This window comes from Equus caballus, chromosome 10 (assembly GCF_041296265.1).
Source record: "Equus caballus isolate H_3958 breed thoroughbred chromosome 10, TB-T2T, whole genome shotgun sequence".
NCBI lineage: Eukaryota > Metazoa > Chordata > Mammalia > Perissodactyla > Equidae > Equus > Equus caballus.
In genome coordinates this window covers 44195180-44210309 of record NC_091693.1, presented here as the reverse complement: position 1 = coordinate 44210309, position 15130 = coordinate 44195180, and the positions used below count along the sequence as shown (strand labels likewise).

The 15130-nt window shown below is 38.8% G+C and overlaps 1 protein-coding gene and 1 long non-coding RNA gene across 9 annotated transcripts in view; one reads left to right on the top strand and one right to left on the bottom strand.

Moving 5' to 3' along the window:
- The window catches only part of UBE3D (ubiquitin protein ligase E3D), a 153710-nt gene that overhangs the window by 52311 nt on the left and 86269 nt on the right, over nt 1–15130 (top strand). The window lies entirely within an intron of this gene.
- Nucleotides 7126–8768, bottom strand: LOC138915990 (uncharacterized). Its single transcript, XR_011422569.1, has 2 exons — nt 8714–8768; nt 7126–7404 (listed from the first exon to the last, which is right to left on the bottom strand). It is a non-coding gene; the product is annotated as an uncharacterized lncRNA (long non-coding RNA).

Here is a 15130-nt window from a genome sequence, read left to right as displayed (position 1 = left end):
TTTATTGAGGCATGATCAGAGCACATAGCTTATGTGTTTAATGCTTTGGGGACTTTGCTGAGGTTTGTTTTCTGTGTTTGTATGTGTGTGGCTTAATACATAGTCAGCTTTTAAGCTGTTGATTGGTTATACTCTATTGACTCGTGTATGTACGTATGACCATCATATATTTAGATGTATATAGTCAAGTTTATTAAAGTGTTTTATAATCATCTTTTTATTTATTTGAAATGTGGATTTTTGAGAAAGATGTGTTATGTCTTGCACTATGATCTTGGAAAAGTCATTTTCTTCCGGATTTGGTACTAGTTTTTGTATTATATATTTTGAAACTATATTATTAGGTAAATAAAGGTTTGTGACATGACAGCTTGACTAATTGCATATTTTATCAATAAGAGATTTTACTCTCCTTTCATTTGATGGTATTTTTCTTTAATTCTAATTTTCCTGATGTTAATATTGCTATATTTCATTTCCTTTTTTTAAATTGTTTGTTACATCTTTTTTCCATTTCTTTATTTTCAGCTGTCCTATGTTGTTTTATCTTAGATTTATGTCTGGTTAATATATACCTTGTAAACTGCATGTAGTTGGATGTTTTCAAAGTCCAGTGGGACAATCTGAATAGTTTAATAGAGGATTTAAATAATTCACAATTTATTGTGGTTATTGATATAATTGGACTTAGTCTGCTATCTTTACTTTGGTTACTTTTTCTGTCATTTCTTTCCTCTGATGATTTGGAAGTAAAAAATATCTCTTATGAAATGATTTTTAGTGGTTAACCATAAATTTTTAACATACATACTTAAACTTATTGTTTTTTACTATCAATATCTAGATTTGATTAGTATCCATACTCTCATCAGAACAAGAAAAGACTCGTAACAAAGTTTGACATTTCTTCTCTTGCTGCCTCCCTCACGTACACTTTCCCCTGTGTTGAGATCATTTGTGATTCTGATGATGGTGGTTGTGTTTCTCCCTAAAGAACTATTAGGCCGAAGCCCTACCCACGTGCTTCCCTCTTACTTACACTCATGCATCATGACCATAAATGTTTTTATATATTTATTGTATGTCTTTCTATAAAAATATGTGGTGTTGTTTGGTATGTTTTAAAAATACTTGCAAATAGTATTGTATGTATCTTTTTGCAGTTTTTTTCACTCAGTATTCTTTGTCCCATTGTTTGATTTGATGAAGTACTCTCTTTAATAGTTCTTTTAAACTTGGACTATAGTCAATTCTTGAATATCTGAAAATATCTTATACCTATTTTGTCTCTCTGAAGACCTTTGGGATCTTCTCTTTATATTTGGTTTTTTAAGATTTCATACATATGTGTCTAAATGTAAGTGTTTATTCAGATTTTTCTGGTATGTCATCATCTGGCCCTGTCTTACAGATGCAATATTCTCTCACTCTCTAGGAATAATAATTATACTTAAAGTCTTCTGTTTTTTTCTACTAACTCTTTTCCCTTGGGTGTTGAATTCTTCTCCTTTTGAATACAGAAGTTGAGTTGGGTACTCTCTTTCATGGTATTGCTTTCCCCACATGTTTGATGATTTCACTAGAATTCCTGCACTAGGATATAAACTCCATGTGAGCCAGGACCTTGTCTGTCCTGCTCATTATTACATCTATATGAGTCCTTGTAGAAGTGCCCAAAACATACAATTTATGTCTACATTTAACAAAACACTTGTTAAATGAATGGCACATGGTTTTCTGCTTATCTTTGTATTTGATAATTACTGTTTGTGTATTTGTGACTGTAGGTTATTGTTGCCATAGCCTGCCTTTACGGATTGGTGAAGGAGAACTCAGAGGATATAATGGTCTCGATGTGCCGGGCTTTTTTTTGGGTGGGGGGTGTTTTTGGACAACTTTTAGGTGTTAAGAAAAAGGACATGATAGTCTCAGTTATGGTGGTGAATCTTGTATTCACTGTTATGAAGAATCTTAGCACTGCTTTTCTTGAGGATGTTGCAGAGATTCAGTACCCCTGTCCCCTTATTTCATTCATTCTTAACAAATCCCTGCGACACTGGAAACATAATGACTACAGTCAATTGTGTTCTGCTGTATTTATTAGTGGACTCTTTTTTTTTTTTTTTTTTGAACTCTGTATGTCTTGGGAACAAGTTGACATCCAGTAAGTAATTTTGATTCCTTTAGTTTGCCTGTTGTATGTAACTCCTTTTGTTGTGCTTTTCCTCTTGCTACTGTTTGGCTCTCTGTCCCCCAAAGGTAGGAAGGGAATTTCAAAAGTTGAGTAAGTATCCAGTGAGTTATTTACTTTTGTCTTTTAAGGACATTAGTATCTTTCTTTTGGGGCATGACTGAGCAAAACTGTAGACTCTGGCATATTTTTGGCACAAGGGATGGTGCATTAACTATTTTAGTCCAATCGACTAGAATTCTTTTCTAGTTGAAGTGTGATTGCCAGATGGCAGTCTAAAAGAGGAAAATAGCAAATGTAACTATGGTTTTATTTCCTTGAGCACACACACAAAAGTGGCATGAAATGTTTTTAGAATGTTCCTTCTTTCTAGCAATAGACACACGTGTCTCTTAACATTTGAAGTCTATTGTTGTTTTACCCGCTCTCTCTCTATTCATGGTTATCCTACAACTCACACTCTTTAGTTTGCGTATCAAGTTTAGATCCTCAATATTAGCTTTTTAGCTTTGGACTCTAAGTTAACTTCTGCTGTTTAATTCTGCTAATTCATCAATTCACCTGTGGCCTCATGTTCTCTAGGCAATGTTGGGAGACATTTTTGGTTTTCACAACTTGGGCGGTGCTACTGACCTCTAGTAGGTGGAGCCAGGGATGTTCTTAAACATCCTACATGCATTGGAGAGCCCCTACAACAAAGAATTGTCTGGCCCAAATGCCAGTAAGGCCAAAGTTGAGAAACCTGTTCTGGATTATCTCCTGAAATCAAGCTGTGTCTACCTTTTCCCTTGGCATAGCCCATAATTTTCTTGAAATTGTATGTAAGTCAGCAAATAAGAGAAATTTTACTGTGGCATGAGCCAAAATCTCTATAATCCCATGTTAACTTTGTTAGAAACAGAATAAGTGGTAAAATATAATATAAATGTTTATTGTTACACTTCTCTTTTTTTTCTATTCGGGAAACATGAAGAATAAATTTATTTTTATTAAAAAGTGATGAAGAAGGGCTAGCCTGGTGGCGTGGTGGTGAAGTTTGCACACTCCACTTTGGTGGCCCAGGGTTCTCAAGTTCAGATCCCGGCACGGACCTAGCCACTGCTCATGAAGCCATGCTGTGGCGGCATCCCACGTAAAATAGAGGAAGGTTAGCACAGATGTTAGCTCGGGGCCAGTCTCTCTCTCTCTCACACACACACACACACACACACACACACAAAATAATAAAGAATTTCATAGGTATAAAGTTCTTTGTTCTCATATTTTTAAGAGAAAAGAACTTAGAGGAATGTAATCATTAAGTGTGAATAAGTGGGGTTTCTTTTAAGCTAAATTGAATTCTCTCCATTGTGTGGGTTACATGAGTCCTAGTATTGGTAGTGGTTTTCCCACCTTTTCAAAAGTTAAAATATCCACTTTAGGAATCTGGAGAATTTGGATTGAGAAGAACTGTTCCATGTCGTACTATTTACAGCAGTATTTTCTTGCAAAATATATCAAGGGAGGAAATGTTAATGATATGTTATATTCACCCTTGGTTTTAGTAGAATTTAGTGATTAGACTTTATAAACTAGCTTTCTCTCTGTTGGTTATGAATTGGTAAATATTGCTTCTAAGATAGAAATGTTTTTGTCGTCTTGGTAGTCGTCATTATTGCTTTTTCTAATGAAATAAAAACATGTCTAAAGCACACCCCTTTACATTTCATATGCATAAAATAGAATTGGTACTTGCTTTTACTTGTGAAGTAGTATCTTTTAATCTTTTTTTCTCCTTCTTTTCAGCAGGAAAATTGAAATTCTGCTTAATTTTTCTTATTGTGGTAAAACCCGCATAATATAAAGTTGACCAGTGTAACCCTTTTTAAATGTACAGTTCAGTAATGTTAAGTACATTCACCTTGTTGTGAAAGAGATCTCCAGAACTTTTTCATCTTGCAAATCTGAAACTCTGTAGCCATTAAACAACAACTTCCCTTTCCCGTTCTCCCAGCCTCTGGTGACCACCACGCTATTTTCTGAATTTGTAGTCTTCTGCTCAGGCTGCCGTAACAAAATGCCACAGACTGGGTGGCTTAAACAGCAGAAATTTGTTTTCTCACAGTTCTGGAGGCTGGAAGTCCAAGATCAAGGGGTCTTCAGGATTGATTTGTGGTAAGACCTGTCTTCCTGGCTTGTACATGGCTGCCCTCTCGGTCTGTCCTCCCATGACCTCTTCTCTTTGCGTGTGCAGAGAGAGATCTCGTGTCTCTTCCTCCTCTGATAAGGACAGCCATCCTATCAGATTAGGGCCCCATTCTTATGACCTCCTTTAACTTAAGTACTTCCTTAAAAGCCCTGTGTCCAAATACAATCACTCTAGGAGTTAGAGCCCTAACTCTGTTCTCGTTCAGCATAGGAATTTTGGGAAGAAACAGTTCAGTTCATAACACTGACTACTTTATACTTACTGACCATTTGTACATCTTCTTTGGAGAAATGTCTAAGTCCTTTGCCTATTTTTAAATTTAGTTGTTTGATTTTTTGTTGTTGAACTGTAGTAGTTCTTTATATGTTCTGAAATTAACCCCTTATCAGACATATGAACTGCAAATATTTTTTCTCATTCCAAAGTTTGCCTTTTCACTCTGTTGATCAATTGTTGATTTACAACAAAAGCTTTTAAGTTTGATGTAGTTCCATTTGTGTATTTTTACTTGTTTGGCCTGTGTTTTTGGTGTCGTATTCAAGAAATCATTACCAAACTCTGCTTAATTTTGATGCTCTGCACCTGATGTGGCAGAGACTCCCAAAGCCTGAAATACTTTGGAAATAAAATTAGCTGCTTTTGAGGCGATTCAGAGGAATTTGTTGTTTTGATTGATAAAAACACAAAGCAAAGCAAATGTTCATTTATGCTAATTTTAGATCCAGCATAAATCTAAGACCTATTATTGTAATTGCGTAACCTGCTAAACACTTCGCATTCACTTATTTGGATAGCGTGTGAATATGTTGCTACAATGAATGAATGAGTGAAGAGTAAATGAGCATGTGAATGATTGGTCACTAACCCCCGAAGAGCACTTTATTAAACCCTCTCAAGTAAGCGTCTTCTGCTTCCCCATGTAGGAGTCACAGGGTGACACTGTCAGTGCACTCCAGTAGGGGACATTGACTTCACAAAGTACGGTGAATGTACTTCACATGTGAATGTCCGTGTCTTATATTTTATAAGTGAAGAAACTGAGAGGCATAAGAGAAATAAGTCCAGTTAGTCAGTTTGTTAGTTGGTGATAGAGCCAGAATTAGAGCCAGGTTGGCATGATTCCAATTTCAGTGCTTTTTCATTATGTTGTGTAGTTCCTTAACCATAAAGTTTTAGGAGATCCGAAAATGTCACTATAAATGTATATTCTTCCTCGAGAGCAATTCCCCTAGCAGTTTAGAATGTCAGCATTTTGATTACTCCCCAAAATATACTGCTCACTCTACTATATTCAGTGAATATTTATGCATCTTAATATGTAACATTGGTAGCAGAAACTTCTGATTTATACTGTGTTCATATCTGATCTTACAGATCAGAGTTTAAGAATACAAATGTGATTTTTTCTTTTTTTAGAAGTCCATTGCCTTAGCTTCTTAGAACAGGAATCCATTGAAAGGAAGGTAATCTCAAAATACAGGAAAGTAATCAGATATCTCTGAGAAACTATCACTTCTTCTTTGGAAAGCAATTTTCACACATTCGTCTGCTAGTACCGTGTTATCACCAAGACTTATCCATCTAAAGACTGTTCTTCATTGTGAAGCAAGTGGAGCACACATTTCTTTGATTAGTAGTTGGAAAAAATCCCTCCTTTGAGTCGACTGTGTAAGTACAGTGGCCTAAATTCAAACTTATTTTATGTGGAATTCCTATGCTATCCATGAATTCATTTATAATCATTAAATAAGATACAGAAATTAAGACCATAATAACTAAAAAAAGTGACTTCCTAGAGAGTCCAGTCAAAGCAGGTTTCTATGAAAAGTAATTCATCTCTTGGAATTACTTTCTTGGGAGGAGTCTGGTTTCCTTCTTCGGATGAAAGAATGTGAGAGAAGTATAGTCATGATTGTGAGGGTAAAAAGGGGGAGGGGACTGGGATTAGATAAAGGAAGGAAGTGGAATGTGTATATGAAAGTGTTTTTTCACATCTTCTGTGTTTTTTAATCATGTGTTAGGTATTTTTATGAGTCAGACCTCAAGTAATTGTATTAACCTTTCATGTCAGAAGGGTTTGGGTTTCTCTTTCCTCTTTGTGTTACCTTCTACTATGCTTGATATTATATGTGATTGCAAAGCAGGACAGCAAATAGTTCTGTCATAAAGGAATTTATAGTAAAGTTAAGGTAACATGGTAGATATACAAAAAAAAATTCTTTCAAAAGACCAAAATCTGTGTCTATGCTGAGGAGCAGATTTTCATGGGAAACATTATTCATTAGCTGAATTGAAGAAAATGGAAGAAAGGTATAGGAAATACTCTCCTCCATTCCACCCCCTCCCCCCCCCAGCAAAAGCTGAAAAGGACTGCGCAGGGAAGGCGTGCGTGTTTTCATGGAGTGGATCCTGGGGAGCCCCGGGAGATGGCTGCCGCTGGAGAGGCCTGTCTTCATGGAGTGGATCCTGTGGAGCCCCGCGAGGCGGCTGCTGCTGGAGTGGCGTGTGGCTGGGAGAGTTTGGGGTGGGAAGGGGCAGTTTTCTACCCACAGAGATGCTCTCATTTACCTGTTTAGCATATTAGGTTGTCCTCAGAAGCTTTTGTTTCAAGAAAGGATCTCACAGCTGATACAAAAATGTTTGAGAACCGCTGTTCTCTGAGCTACGCATTTCACCAAACTGTGCTTGAATCCACTGGGTCATGGCAAAGTTACTGCTTACAAAATCGACCACGCTGAGAGAGTTCTAAGTGTTGGAATGGTCCTCCTTTTATTGAGGTGAAATCTGCCTCCCAGAAACTTGCATCCAGAGCTATGAAAAATTTAATCTGCTCATTCTTGAACGTGACAGCTCTTCAGATATTCAGATAATCTGATGTTCCTAGATTTTCTCTCCTCCAAACTAAGCATCCTCAGATGGAGTGGTTGCCAGCTTCCTTCTTGTACTGTCTCTTTTTTCACTTGGTCTTCCTTCCTAGTACCATCTTGATTGCCCGTAAGAAGATGTTATCCCAGCATCCTGTCAGCTTTACAGAGATAGGTGAATTGGAGAGAAGCTAGAGCCAGGGATTCCTCCTACAAACCTGTAAAACCTACTGTTTTAGGTATTTTAGATGTAAGGGGAAAAAGCCATTTTCAGTGGTACTAGACAGGAGAGATTGGATTTCAAGAATCTGTTGAATTTGGAAATTAAACAGAAAAGTTTTCAACCTTCAGTTTTGAAGAAACTCATTCATTCATTCAACAACTACTTATTAAATGCATACTACTGTGCTAGGTACGGGGAATACAAAATTGAGCTAAAAGAGATCAGGTGCCTCGCATCACAGACCTTATTAGAGTCCAGTGGGAAAGACAAATGAATGCAAAATTGCAACTTGATCAGTGCTATGAGAAAGAGAGCTATGGTGCTATGAAAGCAAATCATAGGGAGACCAATCAGGTCAGGAATGATTCCAGGAAGAATTGATGCTGCTGTCTGAAGGATGAGAATGAGTTACTGTATGAAGAGTCTCTAGACAAGGGAGAAAGCAACACAAAAGGATCTGGGATGAGAGAGAGTGCAGTGAGTACAAGGGATGGGAGGAGGGCCAGGGTGGCTATACTGGAGAGAGAAACAGGGAGAGGGGAGTGAGGGGCCTGCCTACGTCAACTCAGGATCCTAAAGGGCATTTTAAAATTTTGTGTCTGTGTTTATCCTAAGAAAAATAAGAGTGTACTGAATGTTTTATGCAGAGAGAAGGGTGAGATGGTTTAATGTGTGGCTCAGAAAGATTATTCTGTTAGCCATCTAGAGAACAGTTGGATGTGGTAGATCAGATAGCAAGCCATTGCAGAGCCCAAGAGAAATGATTACAGTGGGTGATGGTGGTTGAGAGAGATTCGAGAGATACTTAGTAAGTAATATTGCAGTGTTTGGGGACTGATTGGATTTGGGGAATGAATCACTGTTTACTGGGGTAGATAACATTGGAAGAAAATCAAGTTTTGGGACAATATCATGAGGTTCAGTTTTATACATGTTGAGTTGGAGGTACATTTGAGTCATTCAAGCAATACAGCAAATAGAAAGTTAATACATAGACCTGGAGTTCAGATGAAAGCTTTGGGCTGGACTTGTAAACTTCAGTTGTCTGCGTGTTGGTCATAATTGAAGCCAAGGGCATGGGTGAGATTGTTTAGGAAGAGAGGATGGAAGGACCGAGTGGTGATGAACTACCCTGTGTATTGGCCAGATAAATGAGGATGAGCCTGGGAAGGAGGTGGAGGAGTGACTGGAGAGGAAGGAGGAAAGCAACAGAGTATTGTTTCATAGGAGCTAAGGGAGGGAAGTACCTTGAGAAGGAAGAAGTGGTCAGATGCTGTTGAGAGGTCAGGTAAGTTGTTGAATGTAAAATGTGCATTGGATTTAGATTACAAAGGTCATTAGTGACCTCAGCAGGGATTGTTGGGTGACTGGGCTAGGAGCTGGATTGTAGTGAGTGAACAATGAGTGAGAGGTGATGTAACAAAGGAAACAAGTGTGGACAACTGTTCAAGAAGTTTGGCCTAGAAGGGAAGGAGAGACAGGAAGCAGATGGGGAGCTGACTGAAGGTAGGCAGGTGGGGTTAGGCCCCCTTGAGCCCGTTTAAAAGCCAACATGGGGACCCTGTTGAGCAGAAGAGGTTGATGACACGTGAGAAAGAAGTGATGGCTGGTAAGGTGAGATCCTGACAAGATAGGGAGGGACTGGTATCTCAAGCTCAGATGTAGCAACTCGCCTTAGGAGCAGGGATGCTCCCTCTGTAACATGACAGAAGATCAGATGGGCCTGTTTTGCGTGTTAGGTTTTGGAAAGATGAGAGACTCGTCCTCTGATGGATTCTATTTCATTTGTAGAATAGGAGTGATGGGGAAGAGGCATAAGAGGGAAAGAGGTGAGTTGGAGATTTGAGGAGAATGGAGATTAAAAACGGGCCTTTGGAGAGCAGGTGGCTGAGATGTGTGGGATTAGCAATTAGTAGGCATTGTTCATTGCCTGTTTGAGGTTTGTGATCATGAATTTATGGTGATATTAATCTTTCTTATAGGGTGACTTTCTCCAGCTTATCATCTACTTGAATGTACGCTCAGAGAAAGCAAATAGTTGGGTTCATCAGGGTTAAAGTTTTGTTGTCTTTATTCAAAGAGTATTGTGTTACTAAGATGATGGACTACAGACTCTAACTGGCCTATTTTAATGGAGACGGAGGGTTGGAAAGGGACCATAGCTTCCAATCATTTACTGAAACTTAGCTGTGTTAAGAAGTTTAACTGTTAATTGTAAATCTAAAGCTTCTCAAAATATTTTTAGAAATACTAGATTATTGATGGGAAATGATCTCTTTAAAATATGTTAAGGGAAACCATAGTACTTTAAATGGAGCTTTAGCACTTAGTTAAATATATGCCCTGAGTTAAATTTTCTTCAAGATTTTCCATGTGATTTTTGTAATCTCATTGTGTAAGGAAATTTATTGGCCTAATGTGGGATCAACAGTATAAAGGAAAAAGTGCATAATCTTTCGTGTCTGCCAGAATTTTAGTTTGACATTTGTCATGTACAGCAACTGCAGTGGTCCTGGTTGCTTCTGCTTTTATTCTAGACAATGGGGGTGAAAAGTGAACGCTGGATTTTAAGGTCAGCTGGAGTAGAGGAAGGAAGTCAGTTTCTTTCAGTGTCACTTGGGATTTTTTATCCAAATGGCTGCCAGAGCCCTCCAGGTGCTTACACCTCTGATGAAAATGAAGATAAATTGAATATTACATTATTGGCCTCCCATTGTTAAGGCTGACTGCTACTGTACCATCACCATGAGCATGAGTGCTTGCCTCAGGGACCTAGGCAGGGCTTCAGGCCATGGGCCTCCAGCAATGCTGCTGGTCTCCATGGGACGCCCTCTGCATCACTGCGCCATATCATCAACTGCCAGAACCTTCCCCGAGCCATCTTCTCTCCTATGTTAGAGGAAAATTGTCTCCCCACCTGAAAAAAATTCATCATTCCTAATTCCCCAGGCAAATGATGAAGGCATTCTCCTTGTAGAATAATTTCTACCTCACATAGGGTAAAGCTCAAATCCCCTTGGCTACCATCTCCAACTCCAGTCCCCTCTGTAAGTCACTACTGTCACCAGGTTGCTGTGTGTCTTGCCAGACTACATCTAAACATAGGCTTATGTTAATAAATGTCCCAGAAGTTTATAGAGAAATATTTTGTGTATTCTCTTTTCCTTTTTCTTGTCATATGTTACAGTTCCTTCTACAGTTTATTTTTTCACTCAACATTATGTCTTCTCAATCCATATAGATGGATCTCATTTTTTTAACTGCTGTCTGATATTCCGTAATGTAGGTATTTCATGGTTTCTTCAGTCATCCTATTAAAATTACTTTAAATTTTTCTCTGATACCAGCACTTCTGCAGTGAAGACCATGTCCGTGCCTTCTTGTGCACCTCTGCAAAGAGCTCTTTAAAGTTCGTGGAAAGAAGTGGAGTTGCTGCTCCTGGGGCATATTTATTTTACATTTTTTTAAAATAAAGTTTTTGTTTGGGATTGGTTTTAGATTTACAGAAAAGTTGCAGAGATGGTGCAGATGGTTCTTGTGTACATACCTTTCACCCAGTTTCAGTCTCCCCTAGTGTTACCTTGCATTACCATGGCACCTCTGTCAAAGCTGAGAAACCAGCATTGGTTTCTTACCTCATTTCCTCCTTACCTCTCAATTCCAGGCTTTATTCGGATTGTGCCAGGTCTTCCGCTAACGTCCTTCTTCTATTCCAGGGTCCAGTGCATGATGTGACGTTGCGTTAATTCGTCATGTCTCCTTTGTCTCTTCTGGTCTGTAACAGTTTTGCAGACTTTCCCTATTTTTCATGACCTTGACAGCTTTGAGGAGTACTGGTTAGGCATTTTGTAGTGCCCCTTAATTTTGGTTTTTCTGATGTTTTTCTCTTGATTAGACTGAGGTTATGGGTTTTGGAAAGAATACCATCACATCATATCAGGGGGTACATGGTATCCACAGCCATCGATGGCAGTATTCACCTCGATCACTTGGCTGAGGTTGTGCTGGCCAGGTTTCTTCATTGTGAAGTGACTGTTTTTCCCTTTCCAAATTCTATTCTTTGGGAAAAAGTCAGTAAGTCCAGCGTACACTCAAAGGGGAAGGAGGAAGGTAAGCTCCACCTCCTGGAAGGAGAGTAGTATCTACATATGTTAATTGGAATTTTTCATAAGGAAGATTTGTTTCTTCTATTTTTTTAATTCTTTTTTCTTCTTTTTTTTTCTGCTTTTTCACCCCAAATCCCCCAAGTACATAGTTGTATATTTTAGTTGTAGGTCCTTCTAGTTGTGGTATGTGGGATGCCGCCTCAACGTGGCCTAATGAGCGGTGCCATGTCCACGCCCAGGACTTGAACCAGCAAAACCCTGGGCTGCCAAAGCGTAGGGCGCGAACTTAACCGCTTGGCCACAGGGCCGACCCCTATTTTTTTATTCTATTATTTTTATCGGATGGACTCATAGACTCATATATATTTATTTTATACCTTGGGTTGTAATCCTCAGGTTATAAATTCTATGATATTTATTTGTTTGTTATTTATTTATTTTCTTGCTCAGATTAATCCAGTTTTGGCCATTGGGACCTCTCTGAGGCTGGCTCCTGTGTCCGTTTGACGTGACCCCCACAGTTTTAATTTTTGATCACCTTCTTACTTCCCGATACTATAAAATGCTCTGGACTCATCTTATATTTTCCCTGCCTCAGCCCTGGAATCAGCCATAAAAAGAGCCCTGGTTCTTTTTATTGGAGAATAGGAGTGGTGCTTTCTTAAATTTTATTTAAGTCCTTATTTAAATTTGTAGATATTGTCCTCTTGGTCTCCTAGGGGCCATTCTAGTTGATACTTTTACCCTTCTCTTCATACCTATTCCAATGCTTGATATTATCAGGTTTACTAATTCTGGCCAATCTGATAGAATTGCATCTTTTCTAAATGAGTCTTTTCCTGATTACCAGTATGGTTAAGCAACTTCAAATTGCTAGCCATTTGACCTTCCCCCTCTGTGAATAGCCTGTTCCTAGTCCTTTGCCTACTTTGGTGCCTCTGTGTGTGTATGTGTATGTGTGTCTTTGGTATAAAAAGTTCTTATAGATTGTGGATATTAGTCCTTTATCTATTGGAAATATTTTTTCCACCCTGTAACTTACTTTTATTTATTTATTTTTTGAGGAAGGTTAGCCCTCAGGTAACATCCACCGCCAATCCTCCTCTTTTTTTGCTGAGCAAGACCGACCCTGAGCTAACAACCGTGCCCATCTTCCTCTACTTTATATGTGGGATGCCTGGCACAGAATGGCTTGACAAGCAGTGTGTAGGACCACACCCAGGATCCGAACCGGCAAACCCTGGCTGCTGAAGTGGAATGTGCGAACTTAACCGCTGCGCCACTGGGCCAGCCCCTGTAACTTACTTTTAACACTTTGTTTATGATGTCTTGTGACATCTTCAGCCTATGAAAATTAAAATTGGAATTGGAAGGCTTTTGCTTTTGTGTCTTGTTTATGGAGATCTTTCTAGCATGTCTGTTTATGCTTTTACTCCAATCATTTACTGAAACTGCCGATCCAAAGATCTCGAGTGGTCACCTGGTAAGCAAAACCATTTGCTTTTTCTCAGTCCTTAGCATTCACTGTTTTTCACCATTTCTTCTTCGAAGTGTTAGCCTTGGCATTCTCCTGTTTCTTTTGGCGTCTTTGACCTCTTACCTTTCCTCTTTCTTTTGACCTCTTCTTCCCTTCCTCCCTTGCCGTGTCTACTCTTCCCTCTTTCCTGCTAAGAGAGGGTTCTTCCTGACTTCTTTTTCCCCTTTGCTAAGCTCATTTGCTCTCATAGTAGAAACTCTATTTTCTGTTGAGTGAAAGCTTTCAAGTCTACATTTCCAGTCTCACCTTTCACTTAAGTTCTTTGCTTTCATCTCCATCTTGTCTAGGATGCCTCTGCCACATATCCCAATGACTTCTCAAATTCAATATGTCCAAGGTAGAAGAAACTTATTAATATTCCTGGCAAACATGTTTCTTCTTATTTGCATCTCTCTTAATGGCATCACGATTCTCCTAGTCAGCCAAGCTTGTCCTAAAGTCGCCCTTCAATTGTTTCCTTCTCCCTCCACATCCAGCCGGTTAGGAAGTCATGTCCAGTCTACCTTCAAAATCTCCTTCATTTCTATTTAACAAATAGAAATTTGTTTTCTCTTCGTAATTGCTGTCAACCTAGTTCAGATGTTCAGCACTCTTCATGTGGAGTTTATAAGTGTCTCTTCAACCTGTCTAAAGTCTCTAATCCAATATACGTGCTGCATCCGGCTTGGCCATCCCAGTCATATCACTCCCCTGCTTCCTTTTACAGACGCCAAATCTTTATCTCCTAGGATTAGTGTACTAAGTCCTCTACAGCCTGGCTCCAGTTTAACCACCCTAGCCCTGCCTTCTCCTATGCCTGTCGTATGCTCCGTCATGTCCAATCAGAGTGGAATTTTGCAACTTCTCAAATAATCATCCATTTGTGTGGATTATATATAGTTTATTGTCTCTGATAAGAGTATATGATTATCTATAGGACTCTAAACTTTTCATTGCAACTGCTATCCATATTATTTTTGTAATATTTCTGTAAGAAAGGGATTGATATGGAAATTGATGTCTTTGTTTATAAGTATCCTTGCAGGGGTAAGGTCCTCATTAATAGACCTAGGAAAAAATTCCTTCTATTCTCCATGATTAGTAAACTATTCCTTACATCTTGAAGAAGTATATTAAAAAATACATAGAAACTTATTCTAGGCCCTGTAGACTTTTGGAGTTTTTTAAAACTCTTATTTCCTTAGCATCTGTTTTTTCCATCATTTTTCTTCTCTTAGCAACATAAAATAATGGTACCTTTACTGGTGAAGTGACTTAACCTTGCTAATTTTATCACAGAGTTTGTTTCTGAATCAATAAGGCCAAAAGGGGGAGATTGGGAGGCATAGCTGACATTTTATGTGCCAGGTTGTTCAAGTTAACTCTGAAAAGTTATTCAGGCACAGTTGAGTTTTCTGAATAGAAGTGTTTCTGGGTTCAAATAAGGTTTATATAGACTCTGTAGACTGCAATTCCACTTTTATTTTCCTTGGGGTGGTAGTTTTGTGTTTTCTGTGCATTACTACTCTTCTTTTTTGTGAGCTTGATATAAACCCCCTCCTCTTTAAAGTATTTAAGGATAAATATTGTGGTTTTAATGATCTAATAATATCGACTATCACTGATGGAGCTTGTGTTATGCATCAGGCCTGTGCTAAGCTTTTTTTTTTAAAGATTGGCACCTGAGCTAACAACTGTTGCCAATTTTCTTTTTGTTTTCTTCTTCTCCCCAAAGTCCCCCAGTACATAGTTGTATATTCTAGTTGTGAGTGCCTCTGGTTGTGCTATCTGAGATGCAGCCTCAGCATGGCCTGATGAGTGGTGCCATGTCCGCGCCTGGGATCCAAACCGGCAAAACCCCTGGGCCGCCGAAGCAGAGCGAAGAGAACTTAACCAGTCGGCCACTGGGCTTCTTTGCAAATACTTAATTTCTTTAATATTCTCCATATTGAGCTCTCATGTAGGTCTCCTACTTGATTTGCTTTCCTAGGCTTCTTTGGACCTGATTCCAGTGGCTGCTCCCTCCACCATTTGTGTACTCA